This window comes from Limulus polyphemus, unplaced genomic scaffold, assembly GCF_000517525.1.
Source record: "Limulus polyphemus unplaced genomic scaffold, Limulus_polyphemus-2.1.2 Scaffold1247, whole genome shotgun sequence".
Classification (NCBI taxonomy): domain Eukaryota; kingdom Metazoa; phylum Arthropoda; class Merostomata; order Xiphosura; family Limulidae; genus Limulus; species Limulus polyphemus.
This window is the reverse complement of record NW_013666857.1, coordinates 85,559-96,625: the sequence shown is the minus strand read 5'-3', so window position 1 is coordinate 96,625 and position 11,067 is coordinate 85,559. Positions and strand designations below refer to the sequence as shown.

Below are 11,067 nucleotides of genomic sequence, written 5' to 3'. Positions count from 1 at the left end.
GGAAAAGACAAGACGATGACATTAATACACTAGTTCTGATAGGAAAAGACAAGACGATGACATTAATACACTAGTTCTGATAGGAAAAGACAAGACGATGACATTAATACACTAGTTCTGATAGGAAAAGACAAGACGATAACATTAATAAACTAGTTCTGATAGGAAAAGACAAGACGATGACATTAATAGACTAATTCTGATAAGGTTGTTCTGATAGGAAAAGACAAGACGATTGACATTAATAGACTAGTACTGATAAGGGCGTTCTGATAGGAAAAGACAAAACGATGACATTAATACACTAGTTCTGATAGGAAAAGACAAGATGATAACATTAATAAACTAGTTCTGATAGGAAAAGACAAAACGATGACATTAATAGACTAATTCTGATAAGGTTGTTCTGATAGGAAAATACAAGACGATGACATTAATACACTAGTTCTGATAGGAAAAGACAAGACGATGACATTAATAGACTAGTACTGATAAGGGCGTTCTGATAGGAAAAGACAAAACGATGACATTAATAGGAAATGACAAGACGATGACATTAATAGACTAGTTCTGATAAAGTCGTTCTGATGGGAAAAGACAAGACGATGACATTAATAAACTAGTTCTGATAAGGTCGTTCTGAATGTGTGACATCTTCAACAGGTAACCTTATTTATCACAAACATGTGGCTCGAATAGAGCCATCTCTGTGTGGAACTTAAACTATCGATCAGCAACTTAGCACGCTTGTTGCTCCTAGCAACGAATCTCTTATATCAATGGAAATATAAACGAAAAGACAAAAGCAATGTACAGAAATCCTATGCTACAGACTATCTTCGGTAAGCTACCTATACAACACATGTATTTTACATGAATTTGAATTTTATAAACTGAAAGTCAATTTTAGCTGAGGGTTTGTTTTCTGCGAGGGCGTGGTATTATTTTCGTGATCTGTAATGGTCTACCGCCACACCGTCTCTAAGTGTTTGTTATTTATCTAATTTACATAACTTTTCTAACAAAACGTAGACATGCTGTCTAGAAAATTGTTCTATAGTAGTAAACACCATTTTAAACAATAAGTTAAATCGCATGGTAACTTTCATTAACTTACTTGGGAATAAAGCCAGTATAATTTCAAAGGTTACAAAATAGGATATGAAATCCGTCATGAAAAATAAAAAAACAAGTCGTACATTGTAATAAAATTAAATTTCTGGTAAAAGTTCTCATTAACCCAAATCATTTATTATTGTCAAGTTCTAGTAAATGTTTAGTACAACAAACCTCATAAAACGCAATCAAACAATGCAGTAAAGAAGCAAGTTGTGGTAAAAGTTTCCAAGTAAAAGTTCTCATTAGCTCAAATCATTTATTATTGTCAAGTTCTAGTAAATGTTTAGTACAACAAACCTCATAAAACGCAATCAAACAATGCAGTAAAGAAGCAAGTTGTGGTAAATGTTTCGTAAGATAAACTTTATGAAACGTAACCAATCAATACAGTAAATAAACAAAGTAAATGTTTGGAAAAAAATTAATAAAATGAAATTGAACAATGAATTATAATAAAAAGTCGTAATAAATCCTCATAAAATATATTAAGTACTTTTTTTCAGTTTTTTGTGTATAGAATTACCTTGGTTATTTTATAGTCTAATTTCAAATTCTAACTACATACTTATCTTAATTTAGATCAAACGTTATCAATAAGTGGAGTACGGATACCAGTTGTAATAAAGGTTTTCCTCCTAAAATATATTGAAATGAATTAAAATATTGTAGATAAGTTATAGTTTTAGTAACTGTTTCATATTACATAGATCACAGTACAAAGACATGCATGTAATCCTGATGTTCGTTCATGTTGAAGGACAAGGGGCTGAAACCGTTTACTATGAACTCACTTTGCCATTTGTTGAATTTTACGTTAACTAAGAACGAGAAGAATGTAGTTGAAAATATAAACTGTTATGCAATCCATTAAGTTCCTTCAGTTACGTATGTCCATCTAAAAAGTTCATAATTAAGATGCAATAAGAGTTCAATTTCAGTTTCATTTACCAGTCAGTGTATCAAACAAGTAGAACCAGGGTACAACACGGGCTGTATTTTATTGGCAAGTAGAACCAGAATAAAATACAGCCACTGCTCTACAGAGTGTCCATAAAGTTTGGAATCAATGTAAACTTATTTTATTTGAAACATTTTTATTAATTTTTATGTTTTATTTATTTTTGTTGCAGGTTTGTGTTACCCATACGTAATAATCATGTCGTTAAGCTTAAAAGAGAGAAATAGCTGCGAAGTTCAATAACAAACACCCTGAAAAAAATCCAATATCTCAATCCTTCTGAATCGTTTACAAATATGTTTTGAACTTGGCGGTGGCTATTTTGAACAGATATTGTAACTGGGTCTTTAAATAAAATATGTTTTGAACTTGGCGGTGGCCATTTTGAACATATATTGAAACTATGTCTTTAAATAAATTATGTATACATTAACTCCAGACTTTATGGACACCCTGTATTTATTTAAAAAGTAGCAGCATAGATATACAGTTCTACTTGAAATATACGGCTCAGTTTTCTTATTTGGGTTTTTAGATTTGGATCTAATAACGTGGTGTAGGTTAATCAGTACTTCATTCTGACTAAATGTTCAATAAATATGTATGGTTGTTGAAACTTATTTTTGATATTTTGTTTCTTATTGAAGTTATATTTTTGTAGATTTTAAACGTACTTATATATGAGTTTTTAATAATAAACCTACTTACTTCGAAAACCTTTTAGATATCCTACAGGTCTAACGTTTAGATGCTCGTACTGTGAATCAGTGAGTTCAATGCTCACGTCCCATTGCCGCAAATACGTGCTCGTGTGACAGTCAAATCTCACTAGTCGGTTAGACAATAGCATTCGAAGAGTTGACAACAAGTGTTCTTGAATAACAGCCTCCTCTCTATATTTTTCAGCTCAAAAGTAATGTCAGCCATATGCCGGTAGTCTTCGAGTAGTATTGTGTGAACAGTCTAAAACAAACTTTCAAGCACCAAATGTCGAACTAAGTATTCTACAAGCAAAGCGTTAAAACACTCCAACTTCCAAACTCCATTTGAAGAACAATAAAAGTATACAAGTACGACATCAAAATACTCTAGTTTCCAAGCTTCAATAAACCAACTGATTAACTGAAGCTGCTTCAAATATACTACAGGAAAGTATGTTTATTTGAGGCTCATGAGCCCTAAAACATACCTCGTACATATCATACTCAACAAACGTCATCGACAGTTTGTGATCCGAGATCAATAAACAGAGGTAGAATACCTTGAACTTATGCTAATTCTAACGTTGTTGTTTATAGCTGGTACTCGTGTACCTGATACATCTTGCCACTAATTACCGGGATTTTAATACAAAATAATAGCTCACACTTTTTATTTCTGTGATCATTGCAAACGATTTCCAAGATGACAAATGTAGAGATAGTTATTTCGTAACATTACTGCCTGTGTTTGTGTACGAAGAGATCATTTTTGTGATTACTTGTTGAGTTTTTAATACAAAATAATATTTCACAGTTTTTGTTTCGATGACTACTGTAAAAAATTTAGAAGACGATAACTGTTAATCATGTCATTACTGCCTATATTTGTGTACGACAATGACTGTAGAGGTCGTTATTTCTGTCATTACTTTCTGGGATTTTAAAACATGGTACCTGTAGACATAGGCGTTTCTGTCACTAGTGCCTCAGGTAACTGTAGACTTATGTTTGGTTTGAATTTCGCGCTAAGCTGCACGATGGCTATCTGCGCTAACCGTATCTACTTTAGCAGTGATAGACTAGAGGAAAGGCAGCTAGTCAACACCACCCACCGCCATCTCTTGGGCTGCTCTTTTACCAACGAATAATGGGAATGACAGTCACATTATAACGCCGCCAGACCATGCCAGGCCCACTCACTATAGAGATGGTTATTTATGTCATTACTGCCTATGTTTATTATATTCGACAGTGGCTGCAGAGAGAGTTATTTGTGTCATTAATTCCTATATTTATTGTTACATGTGACAATTTCAAATAGCCTAAAACTGAGTTTTAGATTGTAATTTAGATTTAATAGTTAAATATTTGCCGATATATCTCTAATTTATGATATCTGCCAACAAGATTGATACACACAATTTTTTTAATACAAATATATTTTAATATACAAACAACAATACAATTTACAATGACAGTTATTACAAATAGTTATTATGAACGATGATTTATAAGCAAAAGTTTCACAAACTTACAAGCAATATAAAGTCTTCTTTCTAGTCTGGAATTTCCTTGATGTCTTATCGAGGGTTGACGATGAGCGAGTTAATTTCGAGTTGACGTAGGTATAATTCACTTAACAGGGAGCTAGCTAGACCTCTAGTTCTCGCTGATCACACGCCAATTATAGGTCGAGTTTCCACCGATGACATTAGGTAATGTTTTCGTGAAAGTACTCATGTCCGATGTGAATTCACTGAAGTTAAATGGTTTGTAATGTTCGAAATTTATAAACGTTCCTGGTAAAATATCTTAAGTTCCCCGATTAATAAGTGTTATAACAATCACAGTTATAGCTTCCGAAGTTTATAGCACATCAACTATAAAAAACCAATAATAGATACTCTTTTTTTTTTTGGCGCGTCGCGTTGTTTATATTTATAGGCGTGTGGAGAGTTTCTCGAAATTCCAGTTTTACGTAAAAATACTGACGCTAACACTAGCGTTCACGTATACACATATATTGTTGATTCTTACACTCGAGAATCTTCTACAACTTTAGTTTGTTTGTTTGTAATTAAGCACAAAGCAACACAATCTGTGCTCTGCCCACCACGGATATCGAAACCCTGATTCTAGCATTGTAAATCCGCAGACATACCGCTGTGCCATTGGGGGAGGGGGCTCTACAACTTTAGAGAATGGAGCTCAAAAGGTATCCCCTCACTCCAATAATTTTCTAATGACTTAAACTGTTGTAATCCCCTAACTCCTTAAAGAGTGTCAAAATGCAGGCCACTTTCTCATCTTTCTCAAACCGAACTGATGTTCCTTACACCTAATTTCATAACACTAATTTACATAAGTCCTTCCAATTTGGAATAACGTCACTAAACCAAAATATTATCTCAATTCTGCATATTGAGTTGATTATGCATAACATTCTGCATAACGAATTGAAATATGGATGTATTCTGCATAACAAATCGATTCTGCATAAAAAATTAAAATATTAAAATATAAAACTATTTTACATAATGGATCGATTCTGTGTACCTTTTGAATACTGCCTAAATGGTTGACTGTTCATAACGAGTTAAAATATGAGGGTATTCTACATAACGGGTCGTTTCTTTATGATATCGATATTCTGCATAACAGGCCGAATCTTCGTAACGATTTAAAATGTGGTTGGATACTGCATAATGGATCGATTCTGGTGATAGGTCGATTCAAAATAATTAGTTACCATATAATTTTATTCTGCAAAACAGGTGAATCCTGCATAACAAATCAAACTACGTGTTACTTTTGCATAATAGGTTGATTCTGCATAACATACGCAGAATCAACCCGTTATGCTCAATCGACATGTTATGCAGAATTGATCCATTATGCAGAATCAGCCCTTTCTAACTTGCCTTGCAAGATTTATTTGTTATGCATAGTGAACTTGATGATAAGTTGTTATGCAGAGTCGATCTATTGTGCAGAATGAATCTGTTATGCAGGTTTTACTCATTGTGTGAATACATACGTATTTTAACCCGTTATGCAGGATCGACTTGTTATGCGAAATAGATACATTGTTTTAGTATTGGAGGAGTTATGCAGATTATGAAATTTATGCGAAATAATACATTACACTCACAAAACTAGATTATTCAATGTTTGTAACAAGTACTTACTGTTGTAATATGTATTACTTATCAGGTCTATTAACATTTTAAGTCATTTGTAACGTCCAACTTTATACAACTGCTTTACTTTCGATTAGACCTTCTTAATCGTTATGCATATGCTTTCTAGCTCTGGGGATTAGTGTTGGGTAATCTTATCAAAGTAGATGAAATAATATAAGGCGAACAAAAACATGAGATTTCGTTAATCTCAATATATATATAATTAAATATATGTCGTCATCATCATAACTTTTGTTTCACTGTTAGTAGTGTGGAAACAGTAGTGATTTGAAAGGACTGAGTTATATATGTTAGAAAGTTGGTGATACCAGATGCCAGTACAAGCCGAATGGAAAAACTGGAATAACTAGAAACAAAAGTGCAATAAAGCGTGTGATTAGATTATGATAACTTCTTTTCTTATGAAATGATGTAGTTTCTTTATGAAAGAGTATAATTTATGTGCTATATTTTTTGTTTAAGAAATGAACGTATTGTAGCCACGTATTGCGAGACTGTAGCTTTGGGGTATATGTTTGTTTGTAATTAAACACAAAGCTACACAATGGGCTATCCCATGGTGGGTATCGAAACCCGGATTCTAGCGTTGCAAGTCCGCAGCCATACCCCTGTGCCACTGGGGTGGGGGGGCTCATGGTATATGAAGTCAATTCTTAAAATTCAAATATTTTTCCTACGTACTTTATTTATTTTTTTACTGTGAAATGTCTTTTTTTAGTTTAGAACTAGTGCTCAACTTTAATGATGTTCGTATTTAATGAAAGTAGTTACCGCTTAGTTTTGTTTGTTTGTTGTTATGCTTCAGTGGTTTTAGACTATATGTTTGTTAGAATATGATTACACTGATGTACATTTTCTGTATAAGGTAGTTCACAAGAATGAACATTTCTTATCCCAGCATGTTAAAATAACAGTTTGTTTGTAGTTAAGCACAAAGCTACACATCTGTGCTGTGCTCACCACGGGTATCGACACCCAGTTTCTGGCGTTATAAATCCGCAGACTTACCACTGTGCTACTAGGGGGCTGAAATAATAAGTGAATAAACTGGATAAACATTCAAAGATATTCTTCAGTTTGATTAATATACTTTTCTCCAAACAAATCAGGACGCCATCTTTTGTTACTTGATAAATACTAAAAGTTGAATTCATTATTGTAAGAATGTTTATAAGTTTTTCTATATAGAGCAGTTTTACATGTACAGGAATGGGATTTTAAATTTGCATAATGAGAAGATTGGACTGATGACTGATCATAATTTTTCTTTTATTTCTGAAACTTTATGAACTACTCACATAAATTGACAGTAAGACAGAACTAAAATAGTTTCTTGTTTCATATCTGCGTATATGTTTAAAATACTTAGAGTTGCTTTTGAACAACTTAAGCTGGTGTAGTGTTGTTGTTTTTTCTCATTCTATGACATGTGCATTAAGTATGTAACATTACAGAAATATTTCACCACCTAGTTTCAGACCTGCCTCTTTTCATTATTTTCTGGGTTGGAAATTCTGTGAAAAGCTTTCCACTGTATATTTTTAGCGCCATCTGTTAAAATTCGTTATTTTAGTAAAAATATACAACTATAACCATAATAATTCGTAACAAGCCATTTGGTTATAAAGTCTACTTTAGTTACTGCTGTTAAGTATTTTAAAACTTAGTTATTCTCTCCTAAGGTATAACTTGGATAAGTTTCCACGTCTGATAGAAGCACAGATTCGGTTAATAATGACACGAAAATTTAAAGACGTTTGTACAAAGCAAGTGAAACTGTCAACCCAAAATATTTCTGTGTTGTTTTGTAACTAGTTAATTTTTGGGAATGTAGCTATGAAAGAAACTTAATAAATGTATATTATTCAGATTACATTTGTGATGTGTCATTTAATGAAAAATGAAACTGAGATGTGTTTTCAAATTGTGTCTTATGTAGGTAGCTTCGTACAATCTTTTGAGAATAAGTGTTGTGCTTGGACATTTTAGTATTGAGAGTTTTGTCACAGATTTGGCAAAAGTATTAATTGGACATACAGTGACCTAATTAGTGTGGCTACACTATGGTTAACCAGACTGGAATACTGTGGATGATTATTTCAGTCACAACTGCCTGAATTTCTATAATACGGCCATATAGAGAAGTTATTCCTGAAACTATTAGCTATTTTTTACAACATGATATCTGTATTGACTTTTTTCCTGTCATTACTGCCCGAGACTTTTCAGTATGGTACCTATAGAGATGATCAATTTTCTCACTACTGCCTGAAGATAGTAACCGTAGAGGTGATTATTTTTCTTACTACCGCCTGAGTTTTATCAGGATGGTGGCTTTGGAACTGGTTATTTCTATTACTGATGCAAATATATCAGTGATTCTTTCTATTTCAACTGTAAATATATAGGTGGTTATTTCTATTACTATTCTAAATATATATAGGTAGTTATATTTATTACTACTGTAAATATGTAGAAGGTTATTACTCTAAATATGTCGATAGTTATTTTTTCACTACTACATAAATGTTTACAAGACGAGAACTGAGAAATGATCTTTTGGCCTTACTCCTGGAATTTTCCACAATGGTAATGGGTAAAAATATTTATTTTTGTCATTACTGCCTGGATTTATAGAGGATGGTAACTTTAGAACTGATTGTTTCAGTCAGCGCTGCCTGATTTATACAACAAGATAACTGTGGCGATGGCTGTTTCTAACATTATTCCCTACATTTTAACAAAATGCTAGGTAACAGATTATTCCAATTTCCACAGACAGATTTTTTACATGAGGAAAACTATACAACAGATTATTCCACTGGCGACATAATCTATTATGTGGTTATTCTCTTGTCAGTTTATACTGGCAGAGTTTTCACAAGACGGTAACTATAAAACATATTATTTCAATCTCTACGGAAGGAGTTTTTACAAGAGAATAACCACATAATAGATTATGTCAGTTTATACTGGCAGAGTTTTCACAAGACGGTAACTATAAAACATATTATTTCAATCTCTACGGAAGGAGTGTTTTACAAGAGATTAACTACATAATAGATTATTTCAGTTACTACTCTCTGGTTGTTTTGCAAGAAAGTAACGATAGAGATGATTATTCTGTCACTGTCTACCAAGCTTTTTAGAAGCCGATAATTTTACTGATGGTTATATCAGTCACTATCGCATGAGTTTTTACAAAATGGCAATTGTAGATCTGGTTATTTTAATTATTATCGCCTGGGTTTTAAAAGACGACAACCGTAGATCTGGTTATTTCTGTGAATAATGCTTGGGATTTTCCAAATGGTATATGTGGCAGTAGTTATTTCGAATTATTGGTAAAAGATGGTAGCGTTTTTGTTTGTTTGTTTGTTAAATACAAAGCTAAACAATAGGCTATCTGTACTTTTCCCACTGTATGTATCGAAACCCACTTTTTAGCGTTACAAGCTCTTAGACCTACCGCTGACCACCGAGTAGGTGATAAACTTTATTATCAGCTATTTCGGTTACACGTTTTTGGATGTTTACAAGGCGATAATTGTAGAGATGAATATTTCTGCTATTACTGCTTCGAGTTCTGTGATATGGCAACAGTCGAGATTATTTCTGAAACAATTAGCTATGGATATTTCTGATTCTATTGATGAGAGTTTTATCATATGGTAACAGAAGAAGAGATGAGTATTTCTGTTACTACTGCCTGGGTTTCATAAGACTGTAACTACAGTAATAGTTATTTCTTACACTAAAACACCTAGAGTTTTATCATATGGTAACAGAAGAAGAGATGAGTATTTCTGTTACTTCTGCCTGGGTTTCATAAGGCTGTAACGACAGTAATAGTTGTTTCTTACACTAAAACACTTATTTCTGTCAATAATGCCTTTTTGTTTACAAGACGGTAACCCTATAACTGGTTATTTGTGTTTATATTGTTAGGGTTTTTGCAAGATGATAATTTTGAGGTCTGTTGTTTCTTTCTCTATTGCCAAGGTTTTTACAACAGATAGCAATATCTGTTACTGAACAGTGTCATTGTCGTATCTTAAGTTTGGAACTTATCATATGTTTTATAGGCACGAGTTCTGACATTATTCAAACACCTAACTTATTTTTAGGTTACTTTAATGTTTGATTGAAAATAACTAAAAAACCCATATATATTATACACATCACCGTTATAAGAGGCCTAATTGTATTTCTTTGGTTTGCTGATGAGCCTTGAATAGGCGAAACTGCAGTCCACAGCAAAGAGTACAACCAATCAATGAGAGCATTACGTCAAAAATTATCTTTTCAGTTTTACCTTTGCTGAGAAAGAAAAGAAATCTGTGACATATATATATAATTGTTTATGCTAATATGCAATCTATTATTTGAAAAAATATTTCTAAAGTGTCACTAAAATATCGTTGTAAAGATTTCTGTTGTTTTGTGAGTTCTTTTGGATTATTCGGTAAAAAATAATGCAAAAACATTCACATTAAACACGTTAGACTTATAAATGTTTATTAACATTTCTACGTTCACAGTAGACGTTAATCCAATAATTTTACTTATTTACTAACTTCTCTTATACGTACAACACTTTCTTGTACCTCTGTTTCTTCGTCGAAACACAAACTGAATTAATTATCTAAATTAATCACAGTAACAGACAAATTGACTAATCAATTTGCTGACTTAAGAATAAATTTTCATCTACTTTAGCGCAACTCGGGATTTTTTGAGGCTCAATCAATTCCTAAGTTCCATCTGACCAAAACAACAATACAGTCGTCTGCATATAAAGAATCTACAACAATATAATAGCAACTCGGGATTTTATGAGGCTCAGTCACTTCCTAAGTTCCATCTGATCGAAAAAACAATACAGTCGTCTGCATATAAAGAATCTACAACAATATAATAGCAACTCGGGATTTTATGAGGCTCAATCACTTCCTAAGTTCCATCTGACTAAAACAACAATACAGTCGTCTGCATATAAAGAATCTACAACAATATAATAGCAACTCGGGATTTTATGAGGCTCAGTCACTTCCTAAGTTCCATCTGACCAAAAAAAAAAAAAAAA

The 11,067-nt window shown here is 32.7% G+C and overlaps 1 long non-coding RNA gene across 1 annotated transcript in view; it reads right to left on the bottom strand.

Moving 5' to 3' along the window:
- The window catches only part of LOC111086605, a 7,348-nt gene extending 4,453 nt beyond the window's left edge, over window positions 1-2,895 (bottom strand). The window contains exon 1 of the long non-coding RNA XR_002611352.1: window positions 2,786-2,895. This is a non-coding gene — a long non-coding RNA (uncharacterized LOC111086605). The remainder of the gene's footprint in view (window positions 1-2,785) is intronic.
- Between the last annotated feature and the right edge of the window lie 8,172 nt (window positions 2,896-11,067).